Source organism: Cornus florida, unplaced genomic scaffold (assembly GCF_030987335.1).
Source record: "Cornus florida cultivar Cherokee Brave unplaced genomic scaffold, ASM3098733v1 CherokeeBrave_3.0.0_Hap2_Chr01, whole genome shotgun sequence".
NCBI classification, from domain to species: Eukaryota; Viridiplantae; Streptophyta; class Magnoliopsida; order Cornales; family Cornaceae; genus Cornus; species Cornus florida.
Window position 1 is genome coordinate 39,550,915 of NW_026775571.1, and position 17,091 is coordinate 39,568,005.

General features: G+C 38.5%; 1 pseudogene; it reads left to right on the forward strand.

Annotated features, from left to right (window-relative positions):
• Window positions 1-15,729: 15,729 nt before the first annotated feature.
• On the forward strand, window positions 15,730-15,828 carry LOC132283173 (small nucleolar RNA R71; annotated as a pseudogene).
• Window positions 15,829-17,091: the final 1,263 nt, after the last annotated feature.

Genomic DNA, 17,091 nt, shown 5'->3' on the forward strand with positions numbered 1-17,091 from the left:
CATCTGCCTAGGGCTTTAAAAATTCTATTCATGGCATACTGGAAACAAGAAACAGAGCGAAGGACAACCAAAGGGGCGCCGGAAAAACTTAGAAGAAAGACGCTGAATTTCTGAACCGAGTCTCACAGGCAAGTTTTATAACTAGCTCTACCACTTTGACCTGTGTTCTTTGCATCCCTAACACAATCTGAGGATGAAATAAGGATTAAAACAAATCTTGTTCGCATGCTTGCATTATTTAATAACCATATGTGTATGATCTGTTAAATTGTTTATTTTACAGTGTTGTGATTTTACTGTTTTGTTTTACTTAATTCACGATTTTAATGATTTCAATTGAAGGATTAAGAATTTTAATAGTTCTAAAACATAGTGGGAAATATTAAAATTAATCTGGGTCGCAGGGCTAGATACCTGAAACAGTATGTGTACTTGTATGAATTTTAATCCACTTAGAAGTTGTTTTGTGTAATTCTTGTTCCATATGATTTGGTTAACAAGTTATGAATTTAATTAACTTTGGTACACCCTAAGACTTAGTTTTAATCAGTAATAAACTTAGTTGGAGGAATACAGATGCTGGACACCGCCGGAACTGGAGAAGAAGACGCACAGGGGAAGGAGCCTGCTCTATTTCAAGTAGAGCAGGCTCAATTAAAAAGTGGAGCAGGCTCTACTTTGTAGTAGAGCCGGCTTTACTTGGTAGTGGAGGCGGCTCCACTTTGTGTGGAGTCGGCTCCTTCAACAGGTTTCTAGTTTTTCCATTTTTCTGAGTTTTGGGCAACCGTTTGGGCTACAAGACTTGGATTTTGGTAATTTCAGATTCTGTTGGAGGCTGTAATGGAGTGTTTAGTGATGTTCTAAAAGCTTATAAAAACTTTAGGGAACAAACTAAAACAAATTAAACAAGTTGAGGTTCATTCTTGATTAATGGGTAAAGTTTAACTAAACTAGATTACAGTTTTCGGATGTAAAAGATGATTAAATTGCTAAGTCTTTATATGGCAATTCTTGAGAATGGAATACGGATATTATGGTTCAGAAATTCTATATAAGCATGCAAGGTTACAAATATTTAATTTTGCTTGCTGTTGATAGATTGACAGTTGCATACATTAGATGTGTTGTCAATTATGAGAGGTTGTTAGAGTAGACTTAAATCAGTATGTTTCTATATATATACTCTGTTTTAGCATGTTTTGTGGGGATAATTAATTTATCTGGGAATGGTAATATTGTTAAATCATCTTTCTATAATTTAAGTTAAGTTTATTAGGTTACAGAATGATTATATATATTTATAAGTGACAGTAAGACACTTTTAAGGAAGTTTACATGGTTAAAATTTTGTAGATGATTCAAGTTGATTAATTTTAAATTAGCAATTGAATTAGGAGTTTGGTATGTAAGTCATATATCAGTGGTATGGGATTAAGCCTATTAACTAATATAAATTCAGTTAATACTTAATATGAAACTAGTTAATGTTACCAAGAATTTGTTTATGTCAACTTGTGGGATGTTGTGGAGTAATTACAAGTAAGCATGTATATACTATTGTTATTATTATTATGCTTATTGTGAGTTACAGGATGGTTATATTTCTTCTCTGCACTTAAAAAATTTGTCAAAGAATCAGGTACTGGATGTATTGAACAAGCATGCTAATTAAACATTCTTGTGATGCTTATGATTGGATATGTTGATATTGATATGTTATGCTATCATATATATATTATCAATACTGGATGGATGGTTTGTATGCACCAGTATGGGACGGTGTCATACTAGGGGGATTAGCTCAAAAATGCTAAGTCCTACCTACTCTGGATTAAGGGACAGATTAACTACAAAAGTTAAGTCCTACCTATATTTTGTATTAGATCAATAAATAATTGAGTAGCACTTTGGTTTGGAATTGAATTTAAATATATTTTTATAATGCCACGATATGAGCCTGAGTCTCAGAGTCGTTGGTTAGGGAGAGTATATGCATTGGGATGCATAGCTGGCTATGATGGTTGGATGTGTACCCTGCTAGGGCTAGGTAGTCATGCCCACCTTTGGGTGCGTTTTCGCATGGTGCCTACTAGTCAGGTTGAGACAGGCCTGTAGTCCAGTGAGAGTCCTGTAGTGTGATTATATATATATATTTATCTACGGACTATTAGCTATTGTTGGATTAGTTAGGATGTACATGCGTATCGGGTCTCTGCTTAGGTAGTAGTAGTATAGAACTTGCATGTGGGCCTGACCCACTCATCATTTTTTAGGTATCGGACATTTCCAGTCTAGAGTTATTCGTGCTGAGCAGGGACGATCTTCCATTCTACTGACGACGTAGGACATCTTTCCAAATATTAGATTTGGATTTTATTTTCAGTTTTTACTTTCATTCAGTTTGGGATTTTTATTAGGGGTCCACTAGAGATGGATTCCTGAGTTGTTAAACTGATGGAGTTTTGGATTATTAGATTCTAAGTATTTAATTATAAAGGATTTTACTTTTAGTTTCTTCCAGCTTAAACTTTATTTATTAAATTCATTTTGTCATCTGTGTTCGCTTTAAAAATATTAATTGTTTGATATCCCCTCGGATCTGTGCTCGGACTTGATCACCCGTGGCTCTAGAATCGAGGGGTATCACAGTTGGTATCAGAGCACTCCAGGTTCAAGTGTCTCTAGGATGTTTCGTATTAAGTTTTCCGCGTAGCGTTTCCTCTTGATTAGAGCTTAAGTTTAGGATTCGTCGTATTCCTTTACGGTTCGTTTAGAGGTTACTGATGCTAAGTTTATTCTGTAATTGCAGAATGTTTGGCACTAAGAGAAGGGTGAGGGCCGCGATGAAAACAAAGAAGGGCCCAAGGCCGAGGAAGGTTACTCTGGTAATTCCCCTACGAAGGCCGATCAAGAAGGCGAAATTGGAGACCAAGGAGTTGATTCCAATAGGCGCTGCTTCATAGTACAAGTCAAGGAAAGTTTCTTGCATGCGGGATTGGCCACCATACTGTGGACCTAACACAACTTCGGTGGTGCTCGAAGCTGAGCCAAGCGGAGAGGAAGACCCTGAAGAAGATCAGGATGGAGGAGATACAGGAGCATCCGAGATGGAGGGCACCAGAGTTCAAGGATGACTGCTCTTTTACGAGTACTTTTAATTACTAGTAGTGGAGGAGGTATTAGTAAGAATGTAGTACGGATTTAATCACGTACATTAGGATTATGTTAAAGAACACCTTACGGTTATTTGTTTGACAGTTTTGGTTTGGAGAAGTTCTTAATAAAGTGAACTCACGGTTTTTGGTTATTTGTTTTTGTGATGGCATGCATGTGATGTGTACATAAATGGTTTTATTAAACTATACTGGAATGTGTACATTGCGATCAGGAAGGAAAGTCACAGTAGAAGTGATTTGTATCTGAGTAAATACACAAAGCTTTGCTTATAGGTTTGTGGTGTTAAAACGGAACGATTACCAAGGAGTTTATAAAAGAACTTGCAAATCTATATAGTAGGGTTGGTTTAGAAGGAGGAATTCCCAGGATAGAATAAAAATCTAAAAGGGAAGATTGCGGAGTATTTTTGTCTTCTTAGTGTGTTCTGCTCTACGAAGTATTTTGGTTACTTTAAGTGTTTTGCATTACGGAGTATTCAGAACAGGGATTTAGGATGGTGACACATGTATGTAATAAACCTCAATTTCTATATTTTTGGCAATACAGCCATTTTACATGGGAATAATAGGCCTGTGACACCAGATATTGGCAGACTTAGATTTTTAGCAAGTCTTTTGGTCCTGGACATGCACACTTATGATGTGATACATAGATAGATTGGTTATTTTATTACCATGCCCAAGTTAACTGTTAGGGTAGGTCTATTGTATTCACCATGCCTAGTTAGGATATATATGTCATCGTGATGCCACGTTCTAGTGGAGGCATTAGCACTTACTTGTTCCATGTGGAGGAGGAAACGGAGGAGTAAGTTACTGTGTCATTGGATCGCATACCAATTATACAAGACTTTCCGGATGTGTTTTTTTAGAGATTCCGGGGTTGCCACCTAGTCACGGGATCAATTTGGTTATTGATTTAGCACCAGGCACTACGCCTATTGGTAGGGCACCATACAGGATGGCACCAGTGGAGATGAGGGAGCTGAGGGATCAGATTCAGCAGTTACTCAGCCAGGGTTTTATCCATAGGAGTACTTCACCCTAGGGAGCACTTGTTTTGTTTGTGAAGAAGAAGGATGGTTCGCTTCATCTGTGTATAGATTACAGGGAGTTGAACAAGGTTACGATTCGTACCCAGCATCCGTTACCCAGGATTGAGGACTAATTTGATCACTTGAAGGGAGTCACCTATTTCTCTAAGATTGATCTACGGTCTGAATGTCATCAACTTCGGGTTCGGGAGCTGGATGTTTTGAGGATAGCGTTTCTCACTAGACATGGATCTTGTGAGTTTCGGGTGATACCGTTTGGATTGACTAATGCACCTGCAGTATTCATGGACTTAATGAATAGAGTCTTCCGAGCTTATTTGGATCAGTTTGTTATTGTCTTTATTGATGACATCTTGATCTATTTTCGGTCGAAGGACGATCATGCTAGACATCTTCGCATAGTCTTGCAGACGCTTCGTGAGTACCAGTTATATGCCAAGTTCGAGAAATGTGAATTTTGGCAGCGGGAGGTGAAATTTCTGGGTCACGTGGTGTCAAAAAAGGGGATAGCAGAGGATCCGGCCAAGGTTTCAGCGGTGGTTGAGTGGGGACAGCCTACATCACCTACTGAGATTCGGAGTTTTTCGGTCTAGCAGGATATTACAGAAGATTCATCCAGGGGTTCTCCAAGATAGCAGGACCACTCACTCATCTGACCAAGAAGGGTGTACAGTTCGTGTGGGATGAACACTGTCAGCGAGCTTTTGATGAGCTAGAAAGGAAGCTGACTTCTGCACCGGTTCTGGCTACTCCGCAGAGCGGGATAGAGTATCTTGTTTACACGGATGCTTCGTTGCAGGGTCTTGGATGTGTAATGATGCAGGAGGAGCCACCGATTCCTTATGGATCTCTGAAACTTAAGCCTCATGAGCTTAATTATCGAACACATGATTTGGAATTGGCAGCAGTGGTCTTTGCCTTGCGTATTTGGAGGCATTATCTGTTGGGTGAGTCCTTCAGATTATTCAGTGATCACAGAGTCTGCAGTACTTGTTCACTCAGCTGGAGCTGAATATGAGACAGCGCAGATGGTTGGAGTTTGTAAAAGACTATCATTTTTCTATACAGTATCATCCAGGGAAAGCGAATGTAGTGGCGGATGCACTCAATCGCTGACCTGTTGGTAGTCTTTCTGCTCTATTTCACTACTGAGTGGAATGCTTTGAAGAATGTAGATGAGTTGTCAGACGCTTTTATGGCTTGTATGGTGGTTACACCTTCCATCATTCGCAAGGTTTTACAAGCACAACTCACCGATCAGCAGTGTGTCGACAAGGACGCAAAGACAGTTTCCGGAGAGGTTCCATTCTACTATGTTGGGGCTGATGGAGGTTTAAGGTACAAGGGACGGTTAGTGGTACCTTCTACTGATAATTTGAGGAAGGATGTGATGACTGGGACTCATCACTCTAAGTTCTCTGTTCATCCAGGAGGCGATAAGATGTATCAAGATATGAATCGGTAGTTTTGGTGGGCAGGTATGAAGAGGGACATTGCTCTTTTTGTTTCTCAGTGTAGTACTTGTCAGATGGTTAAGATTGATCATCAGAGGCCGCCAGGAGCTCTACAGCCACTACCAATTCCCGAGTGGAAATGGGAGAGCATATCTATGGATTTTGTGGAAGGGTTGCCAAATTCTTTCAAGGGGCATAATTCCATATGGGTCATTGTGGATAGGTTAACCAAGTAAGCTCATTTTTCGCCTATGAAAGGTGTAATGCGCTTTGGGAAGACAGGGAAGTTGTCTCCACGATTTGTCGGTCCATTCATGCTTACGGATCGAGTTGGAGCTGTATTTTATAGGTTGGCATTGCCGGATAAATTAGATCGTATACATAATGTGTTCCATGTTTCAATGTTGCGAAAATTTCTGCGAGATGATGTTCGGTATCAGCATATCGATGTTGGGGAGTTTGGGTTGTAGCCGGATGCAACTTATTTGGAGCCACCGTGTTGTATTGTCAACCGTTGGGATCAAATCCTTCGTAATAAGGTTATTTCTTTGAGTTCGTATCCAGTGGAGTCATCACAATGAGGCTGAGTCTACTTCGGAACGGGAGGATGACATTCGCTCGTAGTTTCCTAAATTACGGGAAGAAGGTAAGAATGAATTCCGAGGACGGAATTCCTGTTGTTAGGGGGGAAGAATGTAATACCCCTAATTTAACAAGGATAATTCTGGAATTTATTTAATTATTTAAATTGTGTTTTATTGATTTAGTTGTGAATTTGTTGATTTAATTGTGAATTATTTAAATGACTTGTTTTTCTTTGATTGTTTTATTTTATTGGTTTTTATTTAATTGTCTTACATATGGATTTAATTGTGTTAAGTTAAAATTAAATTTAATTAGATTAGTTAAATTACATTTAGTTGGTTTTAGTTAGTTGACAACGTGAATATATTTTCATGGGGTTTATAGTTTTCATAGGCAGCCGACATTGTATATCCTAGGTTTGCTTATGGGCCGAATTAGACATGGATTAGGGTTTTGTGAAAACCTATAAATATATGTAATAAGCATCTGCCTAGGGCTTTAAAAATCCTATTCACGGCATACTAGAAACAAGAAACAGAGTGAAGGAAAACCAAAGGGGCGCCGGGAAAACTTAGAAGAAAGACGCTGAATTTCTGAACCGAGTCTCACAGGCAAGTTTTATAACTAGCTCTACCTCTTTGACCTGTGTTCTTTGCATCCCTAACACAATCTGAGGATGAAATAAGGATTAAAACAAATCTGGTTCGCATGCTTGCATTGTTTAATAACCATATGTGTATGATCTGTTAAATTGTTTGTTTTATAGTGTTGTGATTTTACTGTTTTGTTTTACTTAATTCACGATTTTAATGATTTCAATTGAAGGATTAAGAATTTTAATAGTTCTAAAACATAGTGGGAAATATTAAAATTAATCTGGGTCACAGGGCTAGATACCTGAAACAGTATGTGTTCTTGTATGGATTTTAATCCACTTAGAAGTTGTTTTGTGTAATTCTTGTTCCATATGATTTGGTTAACAAGTTATGAATTTAATTAACTTTGGAACACCCTAAGACTTAGTTTTAATCAGTAATAAACTTAGTTGGAGGAATACAGATGCCGGACACCGCCGGAACTGGAGAAGAAGACGCACAGGGGAAGGAGCCTGCTCTATTCCAAGTAGAGCAGGCTCAATTAAAAAGTGGAGCAGACTCTACTTTGTAGTAGAGCCGGCTCTACTTGGTAGTGGAGGCGGCTCCACTTTGTGTGGAGCCGGCTCCTTCAACAGGTTTCTAGTTTTTCCATTTTTCTGAGTTTTAGGCAACCGTTTGGGCTACGAGACTTGGATTTTGGTAATTTCAGATTCTGTTGGAGGCTATAATGGAGTGTTTAGTGATGTTTTAAAAGCTTATAAAAACTTCAGGGAACAAACTAAAACAAATTAAACAAGTTGAGGTTCATTCTTGATTAATGGGTAAAGTTTAACTAAACTAGATTACAGTTTTCGGATGTAAAAGATGATTAAATTGCTAAGTCTTTATATGGCAATTCTTGAGAATGGAATACGGATATTATGGTTCAGAAATTCTATATAAGCATGCAAGGTTACAAATATTTAATTTTGCTTGCTGTGGATAGATTGACAGTTGCATACATTAGATGTGTTGTCAATTATGAGAGGTTGTTAGAGTAGACTTAAATCAGTATGTTTCTATATATATACTCTGCTTTAGCATGTTTTGTGGGGATAATTAATTTATCTGGGAATGGTAATATTGTTAAATCATCTTTCTATAATTTAAGTTAAGTTTATTAGATTACAGAATGATTATATATATTTATAAGTGACAGTAAGACATTTTTAAGGAAGTTTACATGGTTGAAATTTTGTAGATGATTCAAGTTGATTAATTTTAAATTAGCAATTGAATTAGGAGTTTGGTATGTAAGTCATATATCAATGGTATGGGATTAAGCCAATTAACTAATATAAATTCAGTTAATACTTAATATGAAACTAGTTAATGTTACCAAGAATTTGTTTATGTCAACTTGTGGGATGTTGTGGAGTAATTACAAGTAAGCATGTATATACTATTGTTATTATTATTATGCTTATTGTGAGTTACAGGATGGTTATATTTCTTCTCTGCACTTAAAAAATTTGTCAAAGAATCAGGTACTGGATGTATTGAACAAGTATGCTAATTAAACATTCTTGTGATGCTTATGATTGGATATGTTGATATTGATATGTTATGCTATCATATATATATTATCAATACTGAATGGATGGTTTGTATGCACCGGTATGGGACAGTGTCATACTAGGGGGATTAGCTCAAAAATGCTAAGTCCTACCTACTCTGGATTAAAGGACGGATTAACTACAAAAGTTAAGTCCTACCTATATTTTGTGTCAGATCAATAAATAATTGAGTGGTACTTTGGTTTGGAATGGAATTTAAATACATTTTTATGATGCCATGATATGAGCCTGAGTCTCAGAGTCGTTGGTTAGGGAGCGTATATGCATTAGGATGCATAGCTGGCTATGATGGTTGGATGTGTACCCTGATAGGGCTAGGTAGTCATGCCCACCTTTGGGTGCGTTTTTGCATGGTGCCTACTAGTCAAGTTGAGACAGGCCTGTAGTCCAGTGAGAGTCCTGTAATGTGATTATATATATATATTTATCTACGGACTATTAGCTATTGTTGGATTGGTTAGGATGTACATGCGTATCGGGTCTCTGCTTGGGTAGTAGTAGTATAGAACTTGCATGTGGGCCTGACCCACTGATCATTTTTCAGGTATCGGACATTTCCAGTCTAAAGTTGTTCGTGCTGAGCAGGGACGATCTTCCATTCTACCGACGACGTAGGACTTCTTTCCAAATATTAGATTTGGATTTTATTTTCAGTTTTTACTTTCATTCAGTTTGGGATTTTTATTAGGGGTCCACTAGAGATGGATTCCCGAGTTGTTAAACTGATGGAGTTTTGGATTATCAGATTCTAAGTATTTAATTATAAAGGATTTTACTTTTAGTTTCTTCCAACTTAAACTTTATTTATTAAATTCATTTTGTCATCTGTGTTCGCTTTAAAAATATTAATTGTTTGATATCCCCTCGGATCTGTGCTCGGACTTAATCACCCGTGGCTCTAGAATCGAGGGGTATCACACAGTGCTAGTGTAGAATTTTAGAATGAATCTCAAAACAATAACAAAATCAAGATGAGACCACAAATGTAAGCAAGATATCAATCTTTCGAAAAATTTACTCCTAAATGGTATTCATAAGGCATACAAGGAGTATTAGACTCTCAAGTCAAGCAATTTTTAAATTTTAGGCAATATAGTCCTCAAAAGATCAAAATCATAGCTAGATATGGACCAATCATAGAAATATTCCTCAAATACACAAGTCATGCTCAAAATTTTGAATTTAAAACTAACACTGTAAAACACAATTCCCCCAAACTTAAATGGCACAATGTCCTCAATGTGTAAAGAGAACAAAGGAAAGAGTATACCAATGCAACTAAGCAAGAATGATCGGAACTGAAGTATTTGAAGTGGGTGGCATGGCCCCCCCAAACTTGGGATTAACTGTGGTCCTGAAAATTGGCACTTGGATAAACTTATCAGATAACAAAATGGGATAATCAGTGCACAGTGGACATGCAAGTGTAAATGGGATAAACAGATAAAGAAATGAGAGAGGTATAAGTGTGGTCCTGAAAATTGGGTAGCACTCTCTCACGGAAGTCACTGTGATGCACCTAATGGAGTCAAACATACAGATATGAGAATATAATCGTATGACATCCATAGCAAAAACAGATATATATAAAATAGATAAAGTACAGGTATAATAAAAATATCAAAGCAGACAGACCAGCTGTAAAAATAATAATGCATAGTAACAAAAGTAAAGTATCAATAAGACAGAGGGATCATGAGATAAAAAGGACTGGGAGCTCAGGAGGATGAGGTAGGACGGGCAGGTCTGGCTCTGCGGATGTCTTTGGATAGATCTTAGAACATGGTCACAACATCCATGCGGAAGGCAGCAAAATCAGCTCTGTGGGCTATGAGATCAGCTCGGATGGCGACAACAGCATCCTCAAGCGTCTGCAGACGTACTCCAAAGTTGGGGGGTTAAATCTGGAGCCTCAAGCATAGATGAATTAGAAGAAAGCTCCTGAGTCTGCTCCTATTCATGAATGGGCGACTTGGTTGTAGAGTCCTGCTCTGCATCGTCTACGGGGCGCTCCAAGTCAATATCTATATGATCGGCAGCTGGATCGACTGGTGCAACGTCCGCTGCGGGATGTGCTACTGCTGCCTCTGTTGGTGCCTGTGCTTGTGCCTGGGTTGTGCCTGTGCCTCCTCCTCCTCTTCTAACTCCGCTACTGCCACTACCACGTGGTCCTGCAGGTGAGTAATGATGGATCGGTAGCTCTTGTCCCAGTCCTTCTTCAGGAAGTGACAGGAACCTCTCTCGGGGTGCTCCCGAGGATGGATGGGGTAGCACTGGTCTATCAAAATCTGGGTGATGAGGTGGCTGAAAGGAAGAGACTTAGGCTGTCCGGGTATCTCCTTGCTGATGTACTCGTCATATAGCTTCCTCATCACGCTCTAAATGAGCGCGGGAATGGACACCCAGTGCCCGGTGTAGAAGGAGTAGAGGGCTATCAGATAATCGCCCCTCCTCTGAATCTTGTGCCTCGCCATGTATATATTCCGATAGAGAACAGAACCGGTGAACCAAAGGTCATCTGGAAGGAATGTCCGAGTGGTAAAGGTCTCGCCACCGGTATGGTGACCTGTAAGAAAAACCGTTATATCGGTATAGGAAGGCCTGTATAACCTCGAATATGTGTCCTGAAGCTTTGGGGGACATGTGTGTGGACAGCGGCATGAGCTGGCTAGTGAGTCCACTGTGATAGTGATCGGATAGCCATCGACAGAAGTGACCATCTCGGCTGTGGTATGCGGGGATGGCTGAAGGTTCTGGTAGAACAACAGTACCAGCCGCGGGTAGACCGGCTCTGTGACGAGGGCAAGAATAGCGGCCAGGCCCCTCTAAATGATATCATGGTAGGTGGATCGGGTCAGCACTGATCTAGAGAAGAAGGCCGTGTCGAACTCTGACTCATGGTCGATTGTTATATGCGCATATCGAGGAGCGGGCCTATCACGCTCTAAATGAACTGGCTGAGATGGTATAGGTGAATGCTCAGCTCCAGTATGCAGTGGAGATGGTGATGGTGTAAAAGCAGGATGAGCTGCAGAGGTGGATGGTATATGGTCATCCTTAGGCTCATGAGATGGTGACTGCGGTGGGGTAGCCTGTGCTGGCTCCTCCTGTGCATAAGAGGGCTCTGCCGGCTCCTCTGTCCATGGCCTAATATGTCGGGTGGGCCCGTGTTGCCTGTTGGCAATGGTCTTCCTCTTAACCATGGCTGCAAAAAGAAAAAGAAAAACTTGCAATGGGAGTTAGTACCAGAGTAAAAAAATTTAAGCACAATATAGAGACATGTATGTCAAGTAAACTAGACAAAATAAATATGACATGAATCTATGCAAGTGGTAGGATATGAAACATGCTAAACAATGTGAGTATGAAATGCATGCAATGTGAAATATCACAGGCATTGGGCATATATGAGATAGCATGAACATAAGATATGATGAATAAAGTGTGTGTGTGAGATCTGTGAAGTTCGATCGATCATAAAAAGAAGTGAGATCGATCACAAAAGTTCGATCGATCGAAAATAAGTGAGATCGATCGATCGGAGACATGAGTTCGATTGATCGAACTGTGCTCTGTGAAAAACGAAAAGTCACAGATCTATGACTTGAAATGCTCGGGGCCCACACGAACGTGTTCGTGGGCCCAACAACACATTAAATCAACAATACTCATCACTGAACGAGGCCCAAACTCCCAATATGAGATCAAAATCCAAAAATATGCAAAATATATACACGAAGCAACATACATATATATATATGGAAATACAATGCTTCGAAGCTCAACAATGGTGGATTTGATCATGTAATAAGCATTGATTCGACATCTAAAGCATGGATACATGAAATCTAAGCCGAAAATCAATCATGGTGCCTCAGATCTTACCTCAACGAAGGAGAGAAGTGGAAATGATGCGAAGAAGATGAGATACGAGATGCAACAAAGAGAGAGAGTGATTCTGGGTAAGCTTGATGACGTTGGAGGTTCGCCGGAGACAATGACGAAAATGAATGCACAGTGACGTAGAGAGGGGATGCTAGGTTTGCAGAGAGGGTGAGATCGATCTAAATGATCGATCTTGAGAACCCTCAATTTTATTTTTAAAAACATTCCCGATAGAGTTCGATCGATTGAACTTTGATGAACTCTCTTCAAAGTATTTTTGGATTTTTGACAATTTTTTGAAAATTGCAAAATTAAAAATTAGAAATTGGAATTAAAATTAAAAATTGGAAAATAAAGTAAAATAAAATAAAATATTTTTGGTTTTTTTTTTTAATCATTGAATAAACAATAAGAATTAAAAAGTAAATAAATTAAAATATTTTTGAATTTTGGAAAACTTTTTGAAAAATAAAATAAAAATGAAAATATTTTTGGATTTTTGAAATTTGAAAAGTCAAAACAAAGTTAAAATAATGAATGAAGAACTGAGATCGATTGAAATAAGAGTTCGATCGATCAGACAGAGAGCAAAAATAACCAGGTTTTTGGCTCAGAAAATTGGCTAAGTGTTGGAACTTGAAGATTGATCGAACTTGGAAGTTGGATCGATTGAAGAACTTTTAGATCGATCTTGGAATGTTTCGATCGATCAAATAGAGAACAAAAATATGCTGGTTGATGCAGGCTCAAAATTTTTCTAAGTGTTGAATCATGAGATCGATCGAACTTTGAAGTTGGATCGATCGAAGGTCTCTTGATTGATCTAAGAGTTAGTTCGAATGATGGGATAGAAAGGTGATTTGGATGCAGGTTTCTGCAGGTCAAAAAATTTTCTAAGTGTTGGATGCAGAATGGAGTTCGATCGATCGAACTCAGGTTTGAGATCGATCGAACTATGCAGAATGCTCAATAATGACATGAAAGCTCATGCAATCCTCACCAAAATTCCTTTCAATGCATATGAACCAAAAACAAGTATCTAGACTTCGCAAGAAATGAAATGAAAGATAAAAATGAGGGAGGAATAGGGTTTTGACACCCTACAAATGCTTTTTACTAGTCTTTAACGTCTCTAGCAAGACATTGGGCTCTTTTAGCCCGGATCAAAGATCTTATAATGCATTCCCTCCTTGTCAGTGTGATAGATGCTTTGAACTCCACCCAACAAATGGTTCTTTGAAGAACTTATTGGATTAAGCTCAAAAGAAACTTTTGGTCCCTTGTCTATACAATCACAACCTTTGGGCTTCCATGCCCTTTCAAAGCAAGAATTTGAAACGAGACTTTGAGAATGCAAGGTTGAAGATGATCCTTTGGAAGTTTTGGTCTTACATAAAAGCTCATTTCCTTGACATTGAAGATCATGACATTTATCTACAACATTAACCTCTCCTTCATATTTGTCAAATGAATTGAGCGTGGGATTAAAGATATTCAACTTCACCTTCATGTGGCCAAATGAGATCTTTATTATCCTCGTCCTACAATTGATGTTGGCATTAGTGGTTGCCAAGAAAGGACGGCCAAGGATAACGGGAATTTGGCTCTTAGGATTGGGGACCGGTTCCGTGTCTATGACAACGAAATCAACCAAGAAGAAGAATTTGTCAATCTTAATCAAAACATTACCAATTATACCCCTAGGCTTCTTAATGTATCGGTCGGCAAGTTGCAAAACAACCGACGTCCGTTTCAATTCACCTAGGCCCAATTTGATATAAACCGATTATGGAAGAAGGTTAACACTTGCTCCTAAGTCAAGAAGCACCCGATTAATAATATAATCACCAATAATGCATAATGTAGTGGGTGAACCGGGGTCCTTAAACTTTGGAAGAGTGTTATGTTGCAAAATTGAGCTTACTTGCTCTGTCAAAACCACTTTTCTTAGTACTTGGCTCTTGTTCTTCCGCTTTTGGGTGCACAAGTCTTTCAAGAATTTGGCATAAGTCAGAATTTGCTTGATTGCATCCAATAGTGGAAGATTAACTTTCACTTGCCTAAACATTTCCATAATTTCATTAGTTTTTGCCTTTTGCTTGTCTTTTGAAATGAATCCTTTTAAGGCATCCGAAAATGGAACCTTTGGTTCAAACACTTTTTCAAAATTTTCTTTTGAACTCTTTTCAACACAAGAAGTTTTCAAATCATTGTGTTCCAAATCATTTTTCAACAAAACCTTTTCAACATCATTTTTCAAAATTTCTTTTTCAAACACATTTTTCAAACCTTTCCCATTTACAAGGTCATATATATGCAATGAAGGAGGAATGGGATGTGAAACGAGATGGGTGACAACTTGAGGTTGCACCGGTTCACTCTCTTCATTGGACATTCCAACTTGATTGTCCACAATCCTACCACTCCAGAAGGTAGTCACCGCATTAACATGTTCAATGGTGTGGACTTACGATATGGAATGGGTTTCCACAACACATTGTTACTTAGGTGGGGCATTTATAGACATCTTTCCCTTCTCTCTTGCATTGAGAGTACTTGCTATTTGCCCTACTTGGGTTTCTAGCTTCACAATAGATTGAGAGTGAGAATGAAGCAATTTTGTGTTAGCCTCTAAAGTGTCCAAAGTATTCAAAACTTTTTCTTCAAAGGCGGGACTTCTAGTATTTCCTTGGGAATAAGATTGGTTGGGAAAATAAGAATTAGCAAATTGATTCCCCTGTGATTGATAAGGTCTATAACCTTGGGATCCTTGGTTTTGAAGTGGAGGTGGAATGTACTTCCCTTGAAAACCGCCTTGGGAAGGGTTTGAGACCTCTCCTTGGTTTTTCTAAGAGAAATTCGGATGATTCCTCTAACTTGGATTATAATGAGTACCACAAGGATTGTTCCCTTGGTTCACAAAAGCCGCATTGACTTATTCATTAGGTTCATTTTGCATTTGTCCATGAGGACAATGAGAAGTAGAATGAAGAACACTAGAACAAGTCATACATGTTTCATTTGATGCACGATGAGAATGGTTAGGGAAGGAAGATACTTGGTTCGTCGAGTTTTGGTTAATCAAAAATTAATCAAGCCTTTGAGATAAATACTTCATTTTGGCGGCTATTTCATTTGAATGGTCAACTTGTTGTAAGCCAACACTCTTCCTACCTTGTGAATTTCTACCATTCTTGGATGATAGTGTTCTATGCAAAGAATTTTCACTCATACTCTCATAAAGACGCCACACGTTATCCTCATGCCTATCAATGTATGAGCCACCCATGGAAGCATCAACTATACCTTTATAGTTGTCCAATAAGCTCTCAAAGAAAAATTGAACTTATTGCCATTTGGGCATGTCATGATGTGGACACTTCCTAAGCAATTCATTGAAGCGTTCCCATGCCTCATGAAACGTTTCTCCATCCCCATGTGAAAATTCTCGAATTGAGGTTCTCATGGCATTGGTCTTAGAAACCGGATAGTACCTCTTCAAAAACTCTTGTTGCATTTCTGCCCAAGAAGTAATTGAAAAAGGCCTAAGATTGTTAAACCAATACTTTGCCTTGTCTTTTAAGGTGAATGGAAAAAATTTGAGTCTTAAAACCTCTTCCGGCATATCCGTATATTTTACGGTGGAGCATACTTCAAGAAACTCATCCAAATGCTTGTAAGGTTCTTCACTTGGAAGTCCATGATAGTTAAGAAGCATTTGAATGGTTTATAGCTTAATTTCATAATGATGTGCTCTAAATGGAGGCAATTGGATGCATGTAGGTACATTATACTCATTAGGCACATAATGGTCTCTTAAAGCAAGAGGTGGATTAGCTACTTGAGGTGCAACATGAACACCTTGGTTTTGAATTCCTTGATTGATGATGGGAGGTTGTGGAGCATACATTGGCCTTGTTGTTGCGGTGGTAGGTGAATGAATGGCCTAGGCATACCTAATGGTACTTGTATGTTCTCATTGTGCACATTGGGATGAAGGATACCTTGTTGGTTTATTGTACCAAGGTCCTCAACATGATTATCATTATGGTCATCCATTTATAGATTGGCTCTATTTGAACTTCCTCTTCCCCTAGGATTTCTAACAATAGATTCAAGATGCAAATCAAGAGGGATAAGAGTTGGTCTTAATAAACGACATCCATGCATGCACAATGCAAAACACAACAAGCACAAAGAATGACAAACACTATGCCTTCACAACAATGCAATTAGACTTCTTCCACAAACACTTAATTCATACTCCCATGCTTTAACAACAATGATGCAAGAACAATTAAAAATGAGCCTTCACGCGGGCCGACGATTTAACTAAGGGATTGAGTAAAGAAAGTCTCACAAAGGTCCTTTAGCACTTCAACTCCAAATTTAAAGCTTAGCTTAGCAAATTTTTTAGAATTTTTAGCACTTTTTCTTACTTGCTTAGCTTGAATGTTCCTTTGCTTGCTTCCTCTCCAACAATGCACCTACTTAAGTTAGAACAACACAATAAGTAACCAAAAAGAAAAATAAAAATAAAGTAAAGACACGATTAAAAGAGTACTAATCCTAATCAATTCCACAAATCCGACGTTGCCAAATCTAATCAATCAAATCCCTGGCAACGGCGCCAAAAACTGATGGTGGTCATCGTTTTACCATAAGCTTGAGAGTGTGAATTTTAGGCGAGGGCCAAGAGTTTTACATTTATAGAAGCCACTACT